This window comes from Rhyacophila brunnea, unplaced genomic scaffold, assembly GCF_057557595.1.
Source record: "Rhyacophila brunnea isolate RB1 unplaced genomic scaffold, BYU_Rbru_1.0 scaffold_3, whole genome shotgun sequence".
NCBI lineage: Eukaryota > Metazoa > Arthropoda > Insecta > Trichoptera > Rhyacophilidae > Rhyacophila > Rhyacophila brunnea.
The window spans coordinates 885,570-909,378 of record NW_028232965.1 but is presented as its reverse complement, the minus strand read 5'-3'; the positions used below and the strand labels follow the sequence as shown (position 1 = coordinate 909,378).

Sequence of the window (23,809 nt, the reverse complement as noted above, 5' to 3'; positions counted from 1 at the left end):
TTTCCGCTTTTAATTAAGTACAAATTCAGGTTTAAGAACTATGTACACTTATTTATTTCAAGAAATGAAAAATTGAGCAACTTTCAAAAATGTTTAGATATTTGTTTATAACCACTGTGGGGATATCCAAATTAGCCTTCCAATACGTGTATTATTTTACTGTTCTATTAATTATTTGTTAGTTATGTTATGCCACTACAATTGCTGCAATTTAAGATATTGTAATTTAATTACAATTTAGGTAACATTCAGGAATGTCCTACAATGTAAGATTAACATAAAAGAAAATAAGAGCAAAAACTAAATCATAATATTCAAATGTTCAATGATCTGGAAAACTGTGTGTATTTATAATAATATAGAGACACACTTAAGAGACGAAAATGTGCCAAAGCAAGTACGATAAAATATGTTGACATTTAAAAAAGTAGAAGTTCTTAATTTTAGTTTACTAAACGAAACTCATTTCAGAAGGAAGAGAAAAACAATAAATCCACAACTTCACATGACAGTTTCTTCCGTATATTTTACATAAAAATATTAATATAAAGTTCACTTTTCCTGCAAAAAAATAAAAAAAGTTAAACACACAAAAATAACATTGGACACGACTCACGGATTAACATTAATATAGGTCGTACATTTAAATATTTGATTGAAATTTTGTAAACAAAAAAAAACTGTGCTGTACTTCAATACAATATACACGTAGATACTAAAACGTGCAATGTTCCCAAGAAATATGTATTTAATTAAGAAAATATTGCATTTAATTTTCTGATGAATGCAAATTTTATGTAATAATTATTATCTATTAATATTAAGCGTAGTGTGGTAATTTTAATACTTAATGTATATTAATTCATACCCAGTGAGTTTTCTAATATGATGCAATATTTCTCACCTTTGATTTTTGAAGTCAGAAATATTTCATGGCAGATGTAGAAGAATACTGTAGATATTTTATTTATACAATTATAAGCAGGCAGACAAATATGAATATATGTTTCTAAACAAAGTCTATAAGTCGATCAAATTTCCCCAGAATTTATTCCGAGTAAGGTATAGTACCTACATAATATAATGTAGGTACGAACTCTAAAATTAAAACTCCTGTCTAGTTATACTTTAATGTCGTTGCCTCTATCGTAAGATATTCGAAATATGATTGACCCTGACCAAGTAGCCCCAAGAGCAATGGACCGCCTCGAGTTCGCCACTGCCTTAATAAAGGGATAAAAGAGTTTGAAAACTGAGGGGTTGATTGCTTTGTTTAAGCAAAGAACAGACACTTCGTGTGAACGCCAGGCGACAGTTGGACCAAATGGATTCAAGGTATAAGTAAAAAGCCTCGAGTTCATCCGCAATCAAGACGATGGTGACAATTAGAGTTGGGTTTCGGGAATTTCCCGATGGAAATTCTCGAGAAATTTTCGAGATTTTCCATCCCGAATCTTGAGAATTGACATTTTTAACATTTTGGGAAATCCCGGATCTCGAGAACCTTTTCTCGGGATTCGGGATTTCTGTAATATCAAATATTAATTGAAAAAACGATTTTCTATATGAAAAAAGTGGACAGAAAACACAAAACGTTCAAAGACTGATCGGGGCATCTAACACAATAATTAAGCCAACGTCGACTCAAAATGAGCGCAATTTTTGCAACATCAGGGAATTTTGTCTCAAAAGCGTACGCGATTGTCAGACGCAGCGATTGGCAGTCTGTGTTTTCTGAAATTCCATTTTAATAAGTAATGTTTTAAATTATTTTTGTTTTCCTACTTCTATTTTGTTTGTCTTCTTACCTAAATTTTAAAAAATCATTTTTTTTGGAATTTGTCTGTTTTTACACTGATTTTAAGATGTTTAGAGGTTTTTTTTAAATTTCCCGATATCTCGAGAATTCTTTTCTGGAAATCCCGAATCTCGAAAATTCAAAATTTCATCATTTCGGGAAATCCCGAATCTCGAGATTGAGATTTTCTCGGGAAATACCCAACTCTAGTGACAATATGATTGTCGCGAAGAAAATACTGTTTATTAAAAATGCAAGTTGAGCTTTAACTTTGGAAAGCGGACACATTAAATTGCAAATCATTAAACAAAATCAATTGACAAGATTATACGCGAGGTTATTTCAGCTTGCCCAAATTGTTTTAATAAATTTGATAAAATATAAATGTGTGTATATATATATACTTAATTTCATAATGTTTCAATCTTAAACCAGTAATTTCAACATCAAGTTGTGGCGATTTACTTTTTTTCATTCAACAAAAATCTTTTGCATATTGCACAAGTTCATTTCCATTTTGAGTTTAGACAACCGAACCCAGAAATCCAACATTTGATTTATGTTTTGTAAAAATAGATAAACATAATGTTACACCGTGCGTAGTTTTCATAGCGTGGCCATTTTGACGAATGAATTAAGTCGAATTCACTGGTTTATGGCCAATTAAAATCATATTAAGCGCTGTATAAGACAGGAAAAGTGGCATGTTCACAAAATCAATGTGAAATGAGAACGTGTTCATACGTTGTTTTTTTTTGCGCAAGTTCAATATTACGACAAATTTTATGTAAAAAATAAATAAAACATATTTGTGGCAGCTAACCACTGCATTTTGAGCCACCTAAAAATGTATCAATAATTCTGTGATTCACGTTAAGTTAATTTATTCAAAGTTAAGGGCGAGTCACAAATGTTTGCATCACGTGTAAATTGTATGTATACAAAAGACCGTCTTACTGGTAGGTATATAATATGTCAATGAGTTAATACATTGACATATTATGTATAATGATATTGGTTCAAAACAGTACACATAAAGAGGATAGTTGACTGACTCAATGCCAATATCTATTTAAAGTGTGTAACTTGAAATTATAAAATATTTTAAAACTAAGTGTTAATTACTAGACAAAAATATATATGTTAACAATTTTAAATATTAAACTACGCGGTATTAAATATTAAGTGGATAACATAAAGCAGTTTTCCACTTGTAAATATTTACATTCGAGTCAGAGGTGTTACGACTGTTAAAGAGTTTGTGTACTAAGGAGGTACGTTTACCATTTGTTTCGCAGGTGCTAATTACGCGAATTCGTATGAGGATTGAAATTTCCGTCGTAAATCCTGATGCGTAAAAGACAAGGGCTAACAATAACTAAAAAATAACCACAGATCCTGTTGAATTTTGATGACTATCAGTGGGTGGAGCTAGCAGGCGTTAACAGTGGCAAAGTCCGTTTTACATTGATACAGATAGAGTTGGGTTTCGGTAATTCTCGAGAAATTTTCGAGATTTTCTATCCCGAATCTCGAGAATTGAAATTTTTAACATTTCATTAAATCCCGGATCCCGATAATATTTCTGGAGATTCGGGATTTCTTTATTATCAAATATTAATAAAAAAAAAGTGGACAGAAAACACAAAACGTTCAAAGACTTATATTTAGCACAATTAAGCCACCGTCGACTCAAAATTAGCGCGATTTTTCAATCTCAGGGAATTTTTTGTCTCAAAAGCGTACGCGATTATCAGAGGCAGAGATTGACAGTCTGCGTTTTTTGAAAAAAAATTGTTTTCCTACCTATTTGTTTGTTTTCTTACATAAATAGAAAAATCATATTTTTTTGAATTTGCCTGTTTTTACACTGATTTTAGGATTTTTTACAGTTTTTTTTTAATTTCCCGATATCTCGAGAATTCTCGAGAATTCTTTTCTGGAAATCCCGAATCTCGAGAATTCAAAATTTCATCATTTCGGGAAATCCCGAATCTCGAGATTGAGATTTTCTCGGGAAATCCCAACTCTAGATACAGTATCATTCATTACATCGTTTAAGAATGAAAATTAAAATGTCACGAGTCGTCAAGTAAATATTATGCCTACGAACCTTTCGTCTAACCCCAGCACAATTCAATTCCCTCGATACTAACTAGGAAGCCATTTTTGTTTACCTATAGAGCTATAGTGCGCTGATACATAAAATAAATAATGTCAGTGGTAAGTAGGTACCTGGCAGTATATCAAGCAAGATGATCACACATGCGAAAGCTCCTATTAGCAACAGTCTGTAGGGCTGCAACAAAAATAGCGTAGATGCTACCTTTATTACAAAACATGCGGAAAAAATACAGGTGCACTCCTTTGAATTTCGCACATGGCCCATAGACAAATTCATCTCTTTTTTGACATTTTGTCTGATCCCACTATGTATTGATAGAAATCGATCGCATTACTTTGAACTCTGGATTAACAAATTGAATACACAAACAATGCATTTAGCGACTAACTACGTGACAAAAGTTGGCATCGATAGATCGAGCGTGGGATGAATCGCTGCACAGTGCATCAGCTGTCTGTGGTCAAGATGTTTGCATTACACACGCGCTCGTCAAAAATTTAATTCAAATCTAACTGTTAACCTTTATTCGTCAGTACATAAAACTTCTGTCACTAATTTAACTTTAAAACGTATTCTTGGGTTTATTCTGTTGTAAGGAGCTACCATGTGCTGCAAGCACGTGTCAAAACGTAGGTAAACGTTGAAATGAGACGAAAATGCGGCATATCTGTTAGATAGGTACTTCTAAAGTTGTAGATATTACTAAAGTATGATAATATGTTGATAGTAGTTTAAAAATAAAAGAATTTTGAATGAAGTAAAGATGTTTGTGAGTAGACTTGGGTACCGTAATCTTTTACCAAATTAAGAACACAGAAACATGTAGATAATGTTGTAGAATAGAGTAAAAAAAATGAAACCTGAAACGTTAAGTTAATGATTTAAGCACGTAAACTTAGCATAGAATATAATATATCTATGTTTATTTTACAAAATTTTAAACAATAAACAAGCAATAATAATACTACCTTTTCTTTTCAAACGATTATGGAAGATCAAACTTTAAATAGGAGCGCAAGAGGACCTGATAGATAAAAAAAATAGATTCGATATTTCAGTTTTGATTTGGTAGTCTTTAGGCATAGTGCCCATAGAACGCGTCGAGCGGGCGAAGTCGGCGGATGAAGCGTTTATTCATAACCATAATCACACGTCTCTTGCCGCTCATTACCCTTCACCTATGTAATAAGCGGCCCAAGCAGCACAAAATAATTATTATTACAGCGTCTCTCATAACAAAGCAATAAAAATATTATATTATTTCGGGGCTTGTAATTAATATTTACAACGACATTATTCAACCAGCGAAATATAGGACATGCAATAAAATTAAACAATGAGATCTCTGTTATTAAATAATGACTTCTCGCCCGTCGATCGACGACGCCGTCCAGAGCGTGATTTTGCTCTCTGTGTTCAATGAATGGACTCCATTGTATTTTCTTTCATTCGTATCGCCGAGAAGCGGTGATTCGCGAAAAAACGATGATTCATGCGGCGGGCGCGTATAATGCGTCGTCAAATCCAGTGGGCGCTGGCGTATTTGATTACGTTGTATTTTCGTTGATTTACGCGCCACTTGTGAAATTTTGCGCGAGAGCCACACTTGCTGCGTTAAGTGGGTTTTACGCCTAAGGTGCTTAACTTTCTAGATTCTAGAATCTAGAAGGCTGAATGAGATGCGTGAGAATACTAATTACAAACCGGACTCAATTTCAGGATGAGTCTTCAACCGGGCCGTAAGAAAGGCATACTTATAAAATTACGAACAGGGAAAGTGTGAACCAGCTTCCGCAGGACACTGTAGCCAAAAATAATCTATCGGAGAGTCAGGAAGATGACTGGCAAAGGTATTTTCGTAGACCTCGAACTGGCAAGCGTTGAGTATAGTTAAGTTATCTCGCGCTACTTCTGAGGAGAACAATGAATGGTAAAGAAGTTGCTCAAAGTACGATTATCTCGGGCAAGAAACGCAAGACTTAGTGATGCTTTTATTTGTACCTAAGTATTTTAATTGACTATGTTGTCGTACCAAAGTTAACTTTAAGTAGGTATTATGCTGTTTTCATAAAATATACGGACAGACTAAATTTGTTATCAACCTTGTAGTTTAGGACTTCACAGCCGTGTGAATTATTTTTTTTTTTGGGCGAAAAACTTCAACATGCAATCATATTAATGCCATTGAAGAATGATAATGAAACGCAAAAAACACAACAGGTAGGTATACCTATCTATACAATTAAGATTTTTTGCTTATAGAATAAAGAATATACATTCTCAGGTGATGATGCATTATTAGCAACCTTCAATTGCTTAGTAAAAAGCTAGTTTCGTCCTTGGAACCAACATAGCATACCATCGCTATATTATAAAAAATGCCGTTTATTGTAAGAATACTTATTAATAACATAAATCAACATCTCAAACACCAACAAATTAGCGAATTGAATCCTAATTTTAGTAACACATATTCTCAGGATTCCATATCGTGTTGTGAATTCTGGGTTATTGATTATGTTATTGTAGATACATCAGATGGGCACGATTTATTTCGAGGAAACATTACAAACCAATAGGGATGAACTACATACCAATAAACTACATACGTAGGTACATTAGTTAGCTATGTGTCATATTCTGTAACAATATTGTTTTTTTTTCCAATTAGTCATATAGTAAGGTAGGACAAAACGATCAATATTGCAGTATCGATAAATGCATTTGGTAGGTATACTGGAACCATTCTACAGTGGCACCGCGATGTGTGGTACGGCAAACGCGATTGGCAGACAATTTCAATTGACAAAAAACCGCTAAATAATATACTATGACACGATTAGGTCGGTAGTTTAACCTTAACGGTACCTAGTACGAACAAGCCCGGTAAGCGGTCGATGTCTATACGAATCCTAACCAATCCAAGATTTATCTTATAAGTAGGTTTTCAAAATTATGTAAGTATTTAAAATATATTATAATTTAGAATGGATTCTATTAATGATTTACTATTTCATATCGTTTACTGGCGAGAGTAACCCCCGTTTCAGACGGAACACCGGTGTCAACGCATAATTTCGCGATATAAATTAGAACATAAAACTAGCTGCGGTCATAAAAACATGTGTATCGGCGGCATGAGAATGTAGCGGCCGACGGAAAAGTGTACCTGACACGCTTTGACTCATTAACTCGGGGCGTTCATAAACATAATACATAGGCTCTTTTATTCGAATACAATAGCCTCCTTATTATATAAGAGCGCGACACCGGTATCCCGTCTGAAACGGGCCTTAGAAGATGAAGGTGCAACGTGCGACCCTATTAACCGATCAGGTGATTTAGAACAATGAAGTAATTCTTGCAGGTGAACCAGTCAATCTATTTATTACACAATTGTGTATCATTATTAACAATAAATATCCAGCGAGTTGTTAAGTAACAATTTATTGCACTGAATGAATATCGTAGAAAATAATCACGTGGCGGCGTCGAGAGTGACTACCGCCCAACTAAAATGACCAAATCAAAAACAATCACGGTACCTACCCATTCGATACAAACTTTCTCGTTAGTTTTTTTTTTAAGTCTAAGTATCTTTTGGCGTGCTGTTAATACGTCAGTCTCGCCGAGTCCGATCGGAAATTGTTAAAATTAAATAATAATTATGTAAAAAATCTACACAACATTAATAATAAGATAATGTTACGTATTCTGCCCTACTAAGCATATTATGCGAGATGTGATATGATTCAGGTAAAAAAAGAGTATACATTGTATAACAACATAGCCCAAAAAAGAATGCTTATTATAACGATTTGATAATTAATATTATTACATTCGCTGGTATTTACAGTCTACGTACATAATTGACTGGTAGGTATACCATTCAACCATGTTTCTATTATAGAAAAACAACAAAACTCAAATAACACAATATACATACTAGGTAGGTATGGATAGTAGGATGGGACATTCCATAGTAATCATATAGTAGCTCATCACACATGTCATCTGTCAAGTGTCTGAAACGCCATCGAACGCTAAGCATCATCTTAATTTATTATAGTCGAGAAACTAGCAGAGACAGACAAGTTTAACGTGAGGCTACCCGGCAACTATGCAGCGGAGCCTCACGTTAAACTTGTCTGTCTCTAGTTTTAAGTTTACATCCATATATATATTACACGTAGCAAACTAACGAAAGAATATAGTGAGGTTAAAAAAACACTTCTTAATTTGTGGTCATAGGTACATATTGATAATAAATGAAAATTTAAAGACAAATCAATGGCGGTAGTTTTAGCAGCGGCAACACACTTGCGGCACCGCTGTTGTGTGGCACAAAGCATTTTCTCCGATGAGACAATGTTGTAGCAACTCTTTTTAAGGCAATGATTACAACTAAATCACGATCGTTATCAGTACTATAGGTACAATCCAATGTGGGTCTTGTTTCCCTCCAGGAAACCTCTGTCTGCCGCAAACTCCCTCCACCGCCTAAGCATCAGGCATGGTGTGCCTCTTTTTAGTTACAGTCCAACCACCGCAGTCTACATCTCCCGATCCTTATATTTATTTATGATACGTTAAAGAGGAGCCTATTTAATGGTTTGGTGTCTTCCATCCTCGACACATGACCTGCCCGGAAACCGGAAACAGATGGGGGGATCATCATACAACGAGTATAATATGTCGTGGTTGTACCTTCCTCGCATATGGCTCCGAAGAATAATCCTTTCAAAAAAACCCAGTTTCCTTTCATCTTTTTGATAAAGGCCAGCATTCTCACCCAATGTAGGCGTTATGAGGTACATTGAAGTTAAATTCCCTCCACCAAAACCCGCCCCGTACCACCCTCGGTCTTAATCGAGAGTATCACGGGACCCATCAATTGGTGATGTGAAGCATCTAAAAATTGGCCTGGGAGTGTCCTGGGAGAAGATGCCCAAGACTTAGGTTGCTACGCTCAAAGTGAGCTCTGACTGAGTTTACTGAGTTTACTCTAATGCAAAGTGCCAGGGAGAGAAAAAGCACATGGAATTTACTTTAAAGAAAAAGAAGCTACTATTTTAATATAACAAAGAACGAAGCTAATCATACAGGCAGCAAAATTTATGTGAAGAGATCTTCACGCCCGTAGTAAGACGCCGCAAATTTTTTGAATGCAAGATAGTTGGCCTTAGTAGCAACCAGTTCGGACGGGCCGATGGGTCCAACAGCTGGTTGGACCGACCTGAGCATTTCCTCCCGTTCGGAGCACATACTCAGACACTCCCATAGGATGTGATTGGCATCCTGTACCTCCCATCCGCATGGACATGTCGGATGGCTTACAAGTCCAAGCTCAAAGAGCCTGCCAGCGAAACCACCATGACCAGTCACAAATTGACTGGTGAGGTACGTTATGAGGTACAACCATCTTCTTCTTCTATTCTATCTTCTTCTATTCGTATGCGTTCCTATACCAAATTTGAGAAATCCATGCTTCTCACATGGACAGCTGTATGTTGCCTGCTCACGCGTTGGAAAATTTATTCGTGTACGCACCAGACGGAAAAACAAAAAATATTGTACATCCAAAAGCACTTCAATAAACAGAATTAAAACACAAACACTTTATTTTTTTGAGTGGCATTGCAACGCATGCCGGGTACTCGCAAGTATATTAATATAATATATTCGACAGGATGTCAACAAAATACCATGGGTAAAATTAACGAATCGTAGTTGTTTTGAGTTTATAATATAATATTATGTGAGTTGTTGCTTCACCGTTGTAACTATGTACCGAATAGTTTGATAATACCCGTATTTCAACGGTAAATAAACGAATCTAAATTTGACAAAATGCTATATGGACCTACCTACATTTAATTTTGTGTTTCTACAGGAAATGCGATGAGCTATATCTAAAAGCAAAAATATTAAAAATCCTATACCTAGTTTTAAAAAATACTATCACAATTTAGGTAAGTAGGTACGTAGATACCTACATAGGTACTAGAATACGATACTTATAAATTAAAAATCAATAGTAGCGCTAATAACATACAGGTCAATATTTTAAAACATATGGAACAAAAAATAAAACCACTTCTAAAAAAGTACTCTTACATACCTATACGCGTAGACAACAGTGATAAATTTATAATGGCAAGAAATACAGAAATTAATATCACTTCAAAGAGGACAGCCAAGATGAGACGAGATTATAATCAAAATCTAAAAAATATTTACACAATGACCAGCAAACTAATACCAACTGAAGTCTGTTAAAAGAGTTAAAGATAAGAATAGGTAGGTACCTATTCTTATATATCAAGTCAAAACGCATGAGCGAAAGGACCAGTGTGTATTATTATCATTAGTATTAAATAAATGATTGGAATGCATTACTTTCTCAACAGTCTTTATAATAATGATCGGCAGATTCCCACTTTCTTCAACAATCAAAAAGTGTGTCATTCACTAATAATTAATATACAAGAATTTAAAGAGAACGACATCACCATGATAATTTAATCAGACTACAATATGATTTTATTTCCGAAGGATAAATGCGCACATTCATCGCAGTTGTATCTCAGATAGCACAGTAGACGGCACGTGGCTCGTATTTCAACAAGATTTGGACAGTGGACGGAGGCCGATTCACGAATTTCAGATTTAACCCGTTGCACCACCGGGACAGTTTTACGGTTTTTACGGAAAAAGGCCTTGAAACGCGGAATTTAATGCTGCATTATTGAAAATGTCACTAGAATGTGTACATTTAAAAAATATTGGCGTTAATTTCAGCTCGATCGGAGGTCAAATGGCAAAGTTAGATGCAAATAATTGTGTTATTAGAATCGCTAATCGGCAGGGAGCCAACCGAGCCGGCGCGGCGCCGGCGGCGCAGTGCTGCCACATTAGATCGGAATGCTTCACTCACGGACAATTGTATGTAGCGGCATCAAGAGTCGGGAGTAGTAAAAATCTATATATTTTGGCACCAAATGGAAAAGCCACAAACATTGTATATCGAAAAGCCCATTGGATATTTATATTAAGTATATAGAAAAGCCTTCAAATAATAAATTGAATATGTACTACTTTTTAAGATATTTAAATGCAATGTACAAAAATATACTATATTATGTTAAAAATAAAAATCTCTAATATTATTTTTTTACTTTTTTAAATCCAATCCTTGGCACTGTACGTATTAAATTTAGAATTTTTATTTTCAAATATTAAACCATTCCACTCCTGGGCAGCGCCGGGTGATACTGCTAGTTATCTTATATTTGTTGTAAATTCGCAATTATTTAAAATAACAATACAAAGTTGGAAAAGCATGATGATGTGAATATTATGTCATTCTTTACAATGTATAAAAATATTTTTATTCAGTAGTGCGATATTCGTTGTTTTTAGTGATTCGAAGTTGGTTGCTTAGAAAGTGAATTCGACGGAAGACGGGACGCATGACTCTCATATTTCATTTATACTATCAAATAATTTAGCCATTGTACATAGAGTTGCCTTTGCGTTACAAAATTAAATATCGCCGATTAATGTTGATTTAATGATTGGTTACTTGCAATGAAAGTTATTACGAACTGCAGGTATAAAAATATTGCTCTTCGGATCTGTGGCCAATCAATTATATAAGTTACATTACATTTTTTACACACTGAATAAATAAAAAAACTGTAATTATATATGGAAGATGTACCTACTCAAGCCTTATTTCTTATGTAACACACCAATGTATGTAATGCAACTCATTTAATAAACAGAGGAATTGAACATGTAAATGTAAATCACGGGTGTTCAACAGTATTGAGTCGAGATGAACCTACTTTTTACTTTCATTTTATAGCTATCAAGAATTACATATTATATAGAATTAAAAATTTTGCTCATAAAATTTTGTCATTAGTAGGTAGGTCCCCCTATTTCCGTCGATTTGAGGACTCTATCAAGTTTGGATGTGGGAGATTTTTTTCAAAATCACAATATTGAAAATAAATCAGGCGAACATTATCCCTTGCGCGAACCTCGAGCTAGTTTTTTTTATTGTAAAATATATTTATGTTCAGTAAATAGGTACCTAGCCATTGATGAAACGAAATTTAACTTTCATGTACCTTAAATATGGCTGTCCTAGTACCTTTTTCGGTTACCTCTCTACAACAGGCACTCTTCGCCATCAGTATATGCTTAAATAAAAAATCACGACAAATAGATTTGTCATATCGAAAAGATATCGGGACAAAATCATCGGAATAAAAGTATCTGCCGATATTTCTAAATACATATCGAATCGCTTTTTTAAGTCCATGCAACCAAATTGCTTATCGACACTTTTAAGGTCTCTCTAACCAGTCTAACCCCTCGAATGTTAACATATCAACACAACGTAGGTACGATCAAATATTGGCAAAAAAATCAATACTGATCTTATAACTATAGGAAGTAGGGTGGGTAACGAATAAAAAGGATGAATACTGTATTGTTATCCCAGCCGTATCAGCGTAACGAAAATAATAATAATAATTACAAGATAAAAATAACTTTTTATATACAACGTTTTTAATTTTTCTGTTGAATTATTATGCTCAATATGCTCAAACTTGTACTTGATATGAAGTAAATAAAAAACAAACAAACAAATATAGAATACTGAAATGTCATTTTGACATTTCATTTTGATTTCCATAGTATATATTACGCACGTATATATTAATAATTTAGTTGCTAGGACCACACCCTTAGCAACCAATAATAGTCTTTTACTTTTTACGGATTTTTCTAAAATAACTTTCCATACAAAACAGAATTAACTGAAAACTAATTCAATTCTGCTTAAAGATGGCTAAAAGTATTAAAAGAATGCATTGGCATCGTGTTCTGATATATTCATAATGTTTCAAATGTCTAGCTAGTCGGGAAGTTAGTTAAAAATCGATTGCAAGATTTGTACTGGACAAACAACCACCGGACAAACAAGAATACGAGCTAATAAAAACGTTGTAAAATCAATGAATAAAATCAAATTTGTCGTTAATTTAAGGAAAGAGCAAACTTTATATATTTTTTAAATGTCTTCGATTAGCTCAGTCACACCGACCGGTTGTACACCTGTGATGTAAAGTAATTGCCAAAGATGTTGAGAAATACAAAATTGGCCGAAGAAAATTCAGTTATCGCTCACCGTGTGAAAAGTATTTTTTTTTCTCTCGATCAGGCGGCCAATAATGCGCGGTATTCCAAAAGAGAAATGTGTGTCAAACATTGTTAATTTACTCAAGAAGACCACCGTCTACCACACACGGGTAATACAAACTAATTATCCACGTTAGCCTTGAATTTTTTGATCATGCTCGTGATATCACATTCTTTCACGGTCAGATACCTGCACAGGTAGGCACAAACGCTGTTATCTTGCACGCGGTGCAACGACGCGATCGAATCTCGATCGTAATATTACTATTGATAACAGGGAATCTAGAGAATATATCGTCATTTCCATATCAAAAGCACTTCAATTATAATGAGTACATGTAATCCCTATAATAGGCATACTATATCGGTAGAAGTTAATTACTCAAATTGAAAATACGATGCTGGTTACCATGTGCTCAAATACCGATCAAGCTTGTGCAAGTTTAATCTAAGCATTAATTTAAAAAAAAAACATTCAATAGAATATTTAACATTTAGGAAAAAACGCAAATACTTTTATCCTTATGTATATAATCATTGTATAATAATAGATTTTATCATTAAAAACCAGTATAATAAAGTATATAAATTAGCTACAGAACTGTAGGTACTTTTTTTCATAGACTCCAACAATCCAATGCGGATCTTGGTTACCTCCTGATTTTAAACAGTTTTTTTTTACGCAGAATACTGGTCGGCCATTATTTCAACCTATTTGGTACATGTTCTGGATCAATTGAAAAAAGAACATGTTACTTTAGCAGATGCAGAATCCCACAGATGTAAAAATGTTCATGCTACCAGTAGGTACTCCAGAGCGAAGGCAAAGTTAACGAGCAAACTTTAGTATTAGATATACAAATGTATAGTACAAAGCGGGCCCCAAGGCTAGGATCTTTGTCGGGCCCCCCTACCTATCGCTAAGGATACCGGCAGTGTGACGCTCCACAGTAGTATTTTCCAAATGGCGTTCAAGATAAAATGAAGGGTACCTTTTAGTGTATTTTTAATACTTACATCCACTTGAATTATGAAGTTATCATGTAACGACGCAACTAAAAATTACATCGCACAACCACCTATTTTAAAATATAACCATTAATAAAGGAAAATAGCGCCGCAGGCGACTTTTTTAACTGTATTAAAGCAAATTTGTGATGTGTGTTTATCTCACTTATTTGGTCGACTCCCCACGCCGGGCCCCCCATGAGCAAAGGCCCCAAGGCAAGAGCCCTGTCAACCCCCCCTTGTGCGGGCCATGGTTAAGACCATTGTAAATATTTATACTGTGGTTATTTATGCCAAAAATCCGCTGGCTCTGTGGATCTATCGACTGCAGCATACGGCATCGGAAATCGATTACGATGAAGAAAATGTAAAGAAATTTTGGTGAACGCCGGTACCCCCCCCCCCCCCAGACTCCGGGTCCTGGCTATCGTTATTTTACTATAATTGAAAACACTATTTAAATTTAATTTACTATTATTAAGACTTTTCACACACACTCATACCTATAAATAAACACTCAAACTATTCATATACTTTTTGGAAAACCTACCGAGTTTCCTAATAATAACTAAGAAAACGTGTGATGTATATATTGTAGCTTGATTAATGGATTACGAATATTATTTTAATTTATCGTGTATCGCTTAGACACGGATTATCAATTGATAATGATAAGTAATAGGTATATTATGATTAAATATTAAATTTAATTTAAGTACACCTAAATTCTAAATTGTATGATTATACAAAACCTAATACGCGTGTCAGCATGTATTATGTAATGTGACACAATTTACGCATCCAACAAATATTTCAATAATTTATTCAGAATTTGTCGTATATTCAATCGGATTTCGTAATAGTAATAAAATAATAATATATATTCGGAAAGATTCCAATAATATAAGGCAGCGATATCAGACGATAAAATATAAATGATATGCAGAAAAGGTAGCACAGCACAGCACAATATTACCACCTCTCTCGCAAACACCATGCTGTGGATACTTGGAATCAACATTTTTTACATACCTACGCATAACTAATTATGGCAATTTGTGCGAAACAACCGTTTTACATAATATCTATTGTCACTTTGCTAAAGTCTTTTAATATAATTATATTATTACTAGGTAGGTACATAAACTACATGCCAGTATGGTGATATTAAATTAAAAGTCGATTCTCGGTGGAAAGACTACATTAAAAACCTACAATATATTGATCAATTTACATGAACGAATAAAGATTAGAGGCGAGTTCGTCCGCTTAAGACGGTACTTCAGTGAAACGGCAAATAATTTTCAACTATAGGCGCGACGAAATTTTGGACTCGCTAGCAATCGGAGAGCGAACGTCGAGCTGTGAACACGTCAATTTGTTTCGTGATGGCGACGGGGGTATTAATTCTTAAATCGTGTAAAGATGACTAAAAAACGTTACCCATTTACTTGAAAAAGAAGACATGTCAATGAATATATTATTATTGTTACTAATAGAACAATAAACAGAACATTAAATCGACGCATGTTGGCTTTATATGACAAATTATATTTCGTTCGGCACGCGTCATTTGCACAATCCGCGCATCGCCTAGCCACGATCTTTTTAGACCATGTCTCAACTGAGGTATAGCCTTGAGGGGAAACATTGTCAACAAAATTATAATTTAACAATATCGAATAATCTGTGTTAAAAAATATTCAATGTTCCTGGCCTCTAAGAATGCATTAATAATACAAGTAGTTAGATTACATAAGCTAGTCAATGTACGTATCTTTGCATCGTTTATGGATATGGAGCTCAGTAAAAACGTACCTAATCAGGTAACATTTTATTAAAACTAATAAAATATTTGTGAATCACAAATCGAAGAGTTTCATAAAACTAACATACAGATCAATGCTCTCGTACAGAAGAAAACAGAAAAATAAAGTCAGTCCGCGGTAGGTGTTGTAAAATAATTTTCACTTGAATTAGCTAGCGCATGATTCAGTATAAGTTTTGAGAACATGCAAATTATATCTAACTATGCAAAGTTAACGAGTCATTTATAAACATTAAAAATAATATGACTTAAAGTTAAAACTTATAAAAATGAAAAAATACCATTAACTGAAAAAACATTCAAATATACGATTACCTACAAGCATAAACATACGTCACGCACCTACTATAATATTGTAATAATGTCTTTCAACAATTGTAATAATAAGATTATGGATACAATTAAAATACTAATATTTATATGCCAAAAAAATTGCGAACTGATGACAATTATCAAAAGTTTTAAATAAAAGTCCAAACCCTAAAATTCAAGCTTTTAAGGAAGAGCTACTATTATTATGTTAATAGATAGGTACATATTATTTTATCTCATTTCATAATTTATTAGAATACTTACTTCGTTTCGTGTTAATTTTATATCAAATTTTGTCAAGTTTTTTTAATATTAACATCATGACGATGTGCATTTAAATAACAACTTAAATGTTATTAACACCAAAGAATGAAGGCGAAGTTCAAGTAGCTGTAAGTAAGTGAACCTTGTGGACGTGGAGATTTATTTTTATTGCATATTGCTTGGACTTTTGACTAAAGACTTGGTAATCAGAATGGCCAGCGGAATTAAATTATAACATCTGCATACGCATCTCTTACGAGTTACATTTCCATTCACAGTAATCTGTACAGATTACATAAAACAGGCTTTTAAAACGGTTTGTAAAATGGAGACATTTTTTTCTTTGAACGATAATACTTATTAGAATTTGTTGAGTAGATATTGAATGATAAATAGTACCTGAGTGAATGAAATCTGGACAAAATGAATGGGTGGGTGTCTACTTAAAGTCAGAATGATATTATGATATTAATGCATTCGGAAGTTTGACGATTCGCGATACGACGTGACGGAAGTCGGTAAATTTCGCGCAATATTCAAATAAGGAAGGAACGAAAGAAAGTCAGTGGTGGGGTAAAAACAAGGCCGTCAAACAAGTACTAACTTAATTACATGTGATTTTTTTTTCGAATTTGCGAGGTCATCCACGCTTTCAAAAACCTCTTCGTACATTTTAAATAGCCTACAACTAGGTAGGTATTTACTAGATAAAGTAAATATATATGGTATTTACTAGATAAAGTAAATATATATGCGAATAATCAATTCAATTAGGAAATTATACAGTTTATAAAAAAAATACTACAATATTTTTAACATACGCCTTGGTACATTATAAATAGCGGTGATGGAATACTCTAGTAAAAATAACTAGTCCATATTTTCATTCCAAAAAATTGTGATAATATTTACGTAATGATCAATGTCTTGACAACTAAATATTCATTGATTTAGTAACCAATAAAAAAGGTGTCTAAAAAGTTCATTGGTGCATAACATCACACAGTTTATAAGACCGTCATTTTCGAAATAAGTATTATTTACAAATTTACATTGTACACTATAAATATACGTAAGTAGGTATATATTACAATTAATAGTTTATAAAGGTAGTAATTTAATAAATGTACCTATTTAACTTTATATATAAAGAGCAAATTAAAATAAATAATCACAACAACCAGTAATAAAATTATGTAGTCTAAACACAAGGCTCAAGTTTCTGCCAAGTCAGGTGAAATAATCAATAATTGATTCTTAAACAAACATTGTAAGTAATACAAAGACTTCAAAAACAATAATGAAATTATGCAATTTTCTTATTGTAATTAGGGCAGGGCAACTGCATATTTTGAGCGATGATTTTTATTATAAGTAACTACTTCGCACTGTGTTTGTCAAAATTTAAATATTGATTACCGTCAACATTGTAGGTACGCACAGAACAGAGTAATAAATAAAATTGAGATAGGCTTTACCCCAATACACTACATTTTTCTACGAAAAGAAAGCACAGATCATGGATGTGCAACAGTGTCTGTTTCATCCTTCAAATACACCAATATTGAATGAGCGTCAGTGCATTAACCGAAAGCAGTTGTCAGAACGAAGGACAAGCTTAAAATGACGTATTCTTGACACGTGTTTAAGTTCCTCCCATATTCTTCCACACTCGAGATCGGTTGCCTGATACTCCACACCCGTAAGGTATTTCAGTTCCTATTAATTCTGTGTTCCCCGATTGTACGTAAATATGACTAAAATATAGCTGTTGATACATAAGTAAGTCCTTTATTCATTGTAAATAAATAAACAATCAGAATTTGATAAGATTTTATGAATTAAGTCAAATATCACAATCTCTTTAACATATCTACATGTAATCGCATCGCATGTTGTTAGTTAAATCTTATCTTTTAATAATGCAATCATATGTAATTATAATTATTATCAGAAACCAATTATACATTGATACCACGAAACTGGCAAGTGAGTAAAATATTGGTGATTCGATTAAACGATCAAACATTTCACTATTATAAGATTCGAGATAAGCCTTAATTCGATTGACTCATATAAAGCAATTTTAATTTTACAAAAACGATAATCACGAATGTTTTGGAATTTTGTGATAATGCGCCATTTTTTCCTTGAAAATTTCAGTAGTTGATTCATTGAAAAAAGTGCTGGGTAAAAATAAACAAATTTGCTGCACTGTAATATTCTAAAGGTGATGTCCAACGACCGCGCCATGATTACCTTGCATTAATACCTACTTCGTCATTATTAGAAATAGTATGTAAATTATATTTCAAACAAAACTCGATTGAAGGATTTTTATTAATCTAACATTTCATGTAGTGAATGATCAATGATCATACACGACGTCGTCGTGAAAGACTTTTCCAGTCAGCTGCCAGAAGCAATCACATTATCGTTTTATACGTTTAACTCTTTAACTACTGGTGAATAAAATAATAATATTATTACTTATTAGCAACAGTTCTTCTATCAATTATTTTTGACAAGACATCTTTATTAAAATATATATACATACTTGACATTGCGAAACATACAAAATCAACAAGTGTTTGCGAGAATATAAGGCTATGTTATACCGATTTCGTTCGATACCGTTCACATTTATTCATACAAACCACGATGTGATGCGGACAAGATATTGTACAATTTTATGACGAAATAATGGTTTCAAAACTACATCAAAAATGTCTTCATATTCGAGAACATAAATGAGAATATCATATATGTAAAAAACAAAAAACTATCTAGATAAGTACGTAAAGTCCATTAAAACATTATTTTGTTACGCTGTTTGATTGTAAAACTTCAATAATTTGAAAGAATAATGAATTACAATGATTAGTAGGTATAATAAGAATATACATATACTTAATTTTTTGTTAAAACATATTGATAACAATATTTGTAGGTAAGTAAGTATGCATCTACAATTCTACACCATGAAATGTCAGTCAAATAATTAAAAAAATATTCGATTATTGAAAGAACCATATTTCATAACTGTCACTAATTAAAAAAAATATGATGGCCAACGAATTCACATAATATTAATTAGTACAGATCAATGAAAGAATGCACGCCATATTATACGATTTAAAATAATTAAATAATATCCATATAATCACTATTTTACCTATAGTTATTAAAAAAAAAACATATCCAATTATTGTATTCAGATTAATGTCACTTACCGATTAAAATATTTTTAATGTCAAACAGAATCCGGCTAAATAGAGCCGTTTATGTATTTTCAATTCACACTGATAATTTAGATTTCACTGATAGTTCCGAAACAATATTCAAACGACACTCGCAAACTGATTCAACGAAATGACATTCGGCGCCAAAATTCGCATCGAACAACCGCCGCGTTCCAAATTTCCAACACGACTAAAGAAAACTCGACCTCCCGCCGATATAATATACGGCGCGTTCGATAATAGCACGGTCAACAAAGCGATAATAGACAAAAAAAGAAAAATCGGGAAGGCCGAGCTGTTCGAAAATCGTGAAGTCGAATTCGGGGGGCGGGCTATCCACGAGTGGAGTTGCTCGCTCCAGTGTACGGGCGATCTTCGCGGCGGTAGCTGGTTGAGTTGAACGATGTTCAAAAAGAGTCGCATAGTGTTGCCATATTTACTCAAAATTACTTATTTTGGTCAGAAAATATAGTTTTTCGTCGAAATTACAGATTTTTATGTTTTAAAAAATCACTTTGAGATAGTTCTACTACACTGTCATGTATGTACCAGCCGTGGATATCCAGGGCGGCCTTCCATGACACTTAATACGTATCTGAAAGAAAAGATTTTACTTATCACTCTGCAATTACATACGGAGCCGCACGGGACCGATGTAACAACAACCAGGATGCTTAAAGAAAGAATTTAGAGAGAAAAGAAAAGGGTACTACTGGCTCAGCTAGTCTCGGTGACATTAAGTGGTTTCTGTATCCGTATACTCAATATTATCAAGATTTGACTTCGATGATGATTCTACGGAGGAATCGGGATCAAGACAATAACCTAACGCTGCAAAGCCGCCTCGTGGGCCTTGGTTGATATCAAGTCTGCATGGCCAATTGGGCCTTGTGGACGGACCCTTTCAAACAGCTCCGCTCGCTTAGAATTTACGGATTTCCAACCTTTCCAAAAGTCGCAAAACTCTTTAAGTAAACTACGAATCCTCCACCAGATTTTAGTTTCTTGATTTTAATCTTATCCACCAGTAACTGATTGTTTTTGTTTGTATTGTTCGTTGAACTTACATTAATTTTATACTGACACTGTTCCTACGTTCAGCCTTATTCTCTGATTTTAGGTCACCGAGATTAATTGAGTATTGATGTCCGGAGTCTCGAATTCCGATTTACGAGACCGTAGAGAAACTTTAATGAATTTTGAAAAAAACAGTTATAGTATTATGTGCGCTTATAAAAGTAACTGCCTTGCGAATGTTAGGTATATAAATATCAGTAGCGTGAACATACAGATAATAAAAATATTTACTACCTATACTGTCTTATACCAACCTAGATCAAAATTGCCCGATTTTCTTGCGATCGCCCCTTTTCCAACATAGCTGTAAAATAACATGTTTTTTTAAATATCTACTTTTTAAATAAGTAGGTCAGTATACACATAGTAAGTTCTGGTGATATGACGTAATATATATATTTTTTTTAATGGCACTTAGGTATTTCGAAGAGCAAACCTTATTTCAAAATTTACCACACGGTTATTGATGAATTATACATACCTGCATACAATGTACAATATAATATATTACTAATAAATTTATTAAATTTAGTGGCCGAGGTCGACTTCCCAAGAAACACATTACAACCCCATTTTTTTTTTTTAATAAAACATCTGGCAACATCTGTCACGGCGACGGCGGGCAGGGCAGGGCAAGGCCGGGCGCGCCGAGTCGTCTGAACGGACGCGGGGCAACAGCGTCGGCGACCCGCTGACCGCATTCCGCTGCGGCGCGCCGGCCCCCTCGCTCCTACGCCGCCCAACGTAAATAGTCCCACGGGATGACAGAAACGATCCTCTTCCCGGCGGCGCTGCGTTTTCACGTGCGGGGAAACTCTCCACTTCCGCTCAGTCTTTAAAAATATACGCACACTCATAGTGAGTTTATCGACAAATTACATTCACAAAAAGAAATCACACGTGTCTACGAGAAAAACATGTACCTATTTCAAAATATGTAATCATGACCAATACTAACACACGTAGTAATGCTGCTTGTTTTCTACTTACACAGTATTTTTAACTGTCTCCCTTTCAAATATTTGGATACGGAACAATTTAAAATTATACGAACGGGTAGGGCTCGCTCATTTAATTTAATGTATATTTGAAACAAATACATGTAACAGGTGTTTTTTTTAGAGGTATAGAACTTTAAGCTGGCAGCACTTTTTTAATTGGCGGCCATTTTGTCAGCTGTTAAGTGATTTATGTTTAGTTTGGTTTGGCATTTCAACATGAATAGACTGACACCTGAACAACGCTTCCAAATTGTGAAAATTTATTTTAAAACAAGATTGCCGTTGATCCCGATTTTCATAAGCGAATTTTGTTTAGCGATGAAGCTCACTTTTGGTTGAATGGATACGTCAATAAACAAAACTGCCGTATTTGGAGTGATGATAATCCTCAAGTGTATGTTGAGACACCGTTACATCCAGAAAATTTGACTGTTTGGTGTGCTTTCTGGGCTGGTGGAATAATTGGTCCGTACTTCTTTAAAAACGATGCTGGTCAGAACGTTACAGTCAATGGTGACCGCTATAGAGCCATGATTACTGACTTTTCGTTCATCAGTTGAACAACCATGATGTGCAGGAGCTGTGGTTTCAACAAGACGGCGCAACATGTCACACAGCTCGTGCCACAATTGATTTATTGAAGGAAACGTTTGGTAACCGCATAGTTTCACGTTTCGGACCCGTGAATTGGCCTCCAAGATCGTGCGATTTAACGCCGCTTGACTATTTGCTGTGGGGATATGTGAAGTCGCTAGTCTACGCCGATAAACCCGAAACGATTGACCACTTGGAGGACAACATTCGCCGCGTTATTGCCGATAGACGGCCACAAATGTTGGAAAAAGTCATCGAAAATTGAGCCTCCAGATTAGACTACGTCCGAGCCGGCCGTGGCGGTCATATGCCAGAAGAGCATCTTTCGAATAAAGTAAATTTCATGTCAATATAAAAAGTCATCTTTGTTTTATTCCATTTCAAAGTTCTATACCTCTAAAAAAACACCCTTTACATATGTATTTTTTGTGAAACTATAATAAGTGACAAGTAGGTACCTATGGAACTTCGAGATCTTCTTCTGAACTGTTCCTTGAAAAATTTGATGATCAGTTTTACAAAAAATACTATTGCAGATTCGTTTCTCGGTTTACATGGAGACAATGAATTTTCTTACTCTAAAATATCAATTTTGTACAAAATTGAAAAGTATGTTTGATTTTCATGAAAAATATATTGTAGAGATGATATTATTGATAAATTTGTGCATTCTGCAATCGTGTCATATCGTTTGTACGCGTTATCTGCTATCTGTAAAATTACTAGCCTAACGACAGCCTTATTTTTCCAGTTCTCTGTGGGAAGCACAGTGTAATAATCCAAGTAATATCCTTCCCATTGAATATAAATAGTTTGGAAAAGTAGCGAGGGTGGAGATCGAAGAAAAAGTGCAAATATTATTATCACAGTAGGTAAGATCCCGCGGCGTAGCAGTGGTAATTTAATATAAGGGTAATTCAAAATAAACACAGCATGGAGCAGGGCGACAGTCCTATTATGCTTTACAAATAAACCTGGAAAGTATGCTAAATAACTCGAATAGTGAACTTCAATCCGATGGTTAGATTACACGACATGACGTTGTTTACAATTATTAAAATTATGTGTTTATCTCTACAAGATATTTCCTTTTTACTTTTAGGTTCCACAAATCTCTTTAATGTTTGTACAGCCATATAGCCACGGAGTAGTGATAGAATACCCACCTCGGTTTGGAACACTTCAAAATCTATTTTTTTTTTCATTGTGAGTTTCGATCGAGTTGGATGTCAGGCTGTTTCACACGGGACACCTGTGTCCAGCCACCGGTGTGTCGAGTGGCTGCATTTACACATAAATGAATGGGCGCGTTCAGACGGAGACACACGAGTGTCGTGTTCATTT

At 34.2% G+C, this 23,809-nt stretch overlaps 1 protein-coding gene across 2 annotated transcripts in view; it reads right to left on the bottom strand.

The window, feature by feature from the left end:
* The window catches only part of LOC147067724 (very long chain fatty acid elongase 7-like), a 198,936-nt gene that overhangs the window by 105,761 nt on the left and 69,366 nt on the right, over positions 1–23,809 (bottom strand). The window contains exon 1 of one of the 2 annotated variants that reach the window (XM_085952869.1): positions 19,785–19,985. The exons of the other annotated variant lie outside the window; for it this stretch is intronic. The gene's annotated coding sequence lies outside the window, so the exon portion shown is untranslated. Of the gene's footprint in view, positions 1–19,784; positions 19,986–23,809 lie in introns of those variants that run through there. 2 annotated transcript variants of the gene reach the window in all.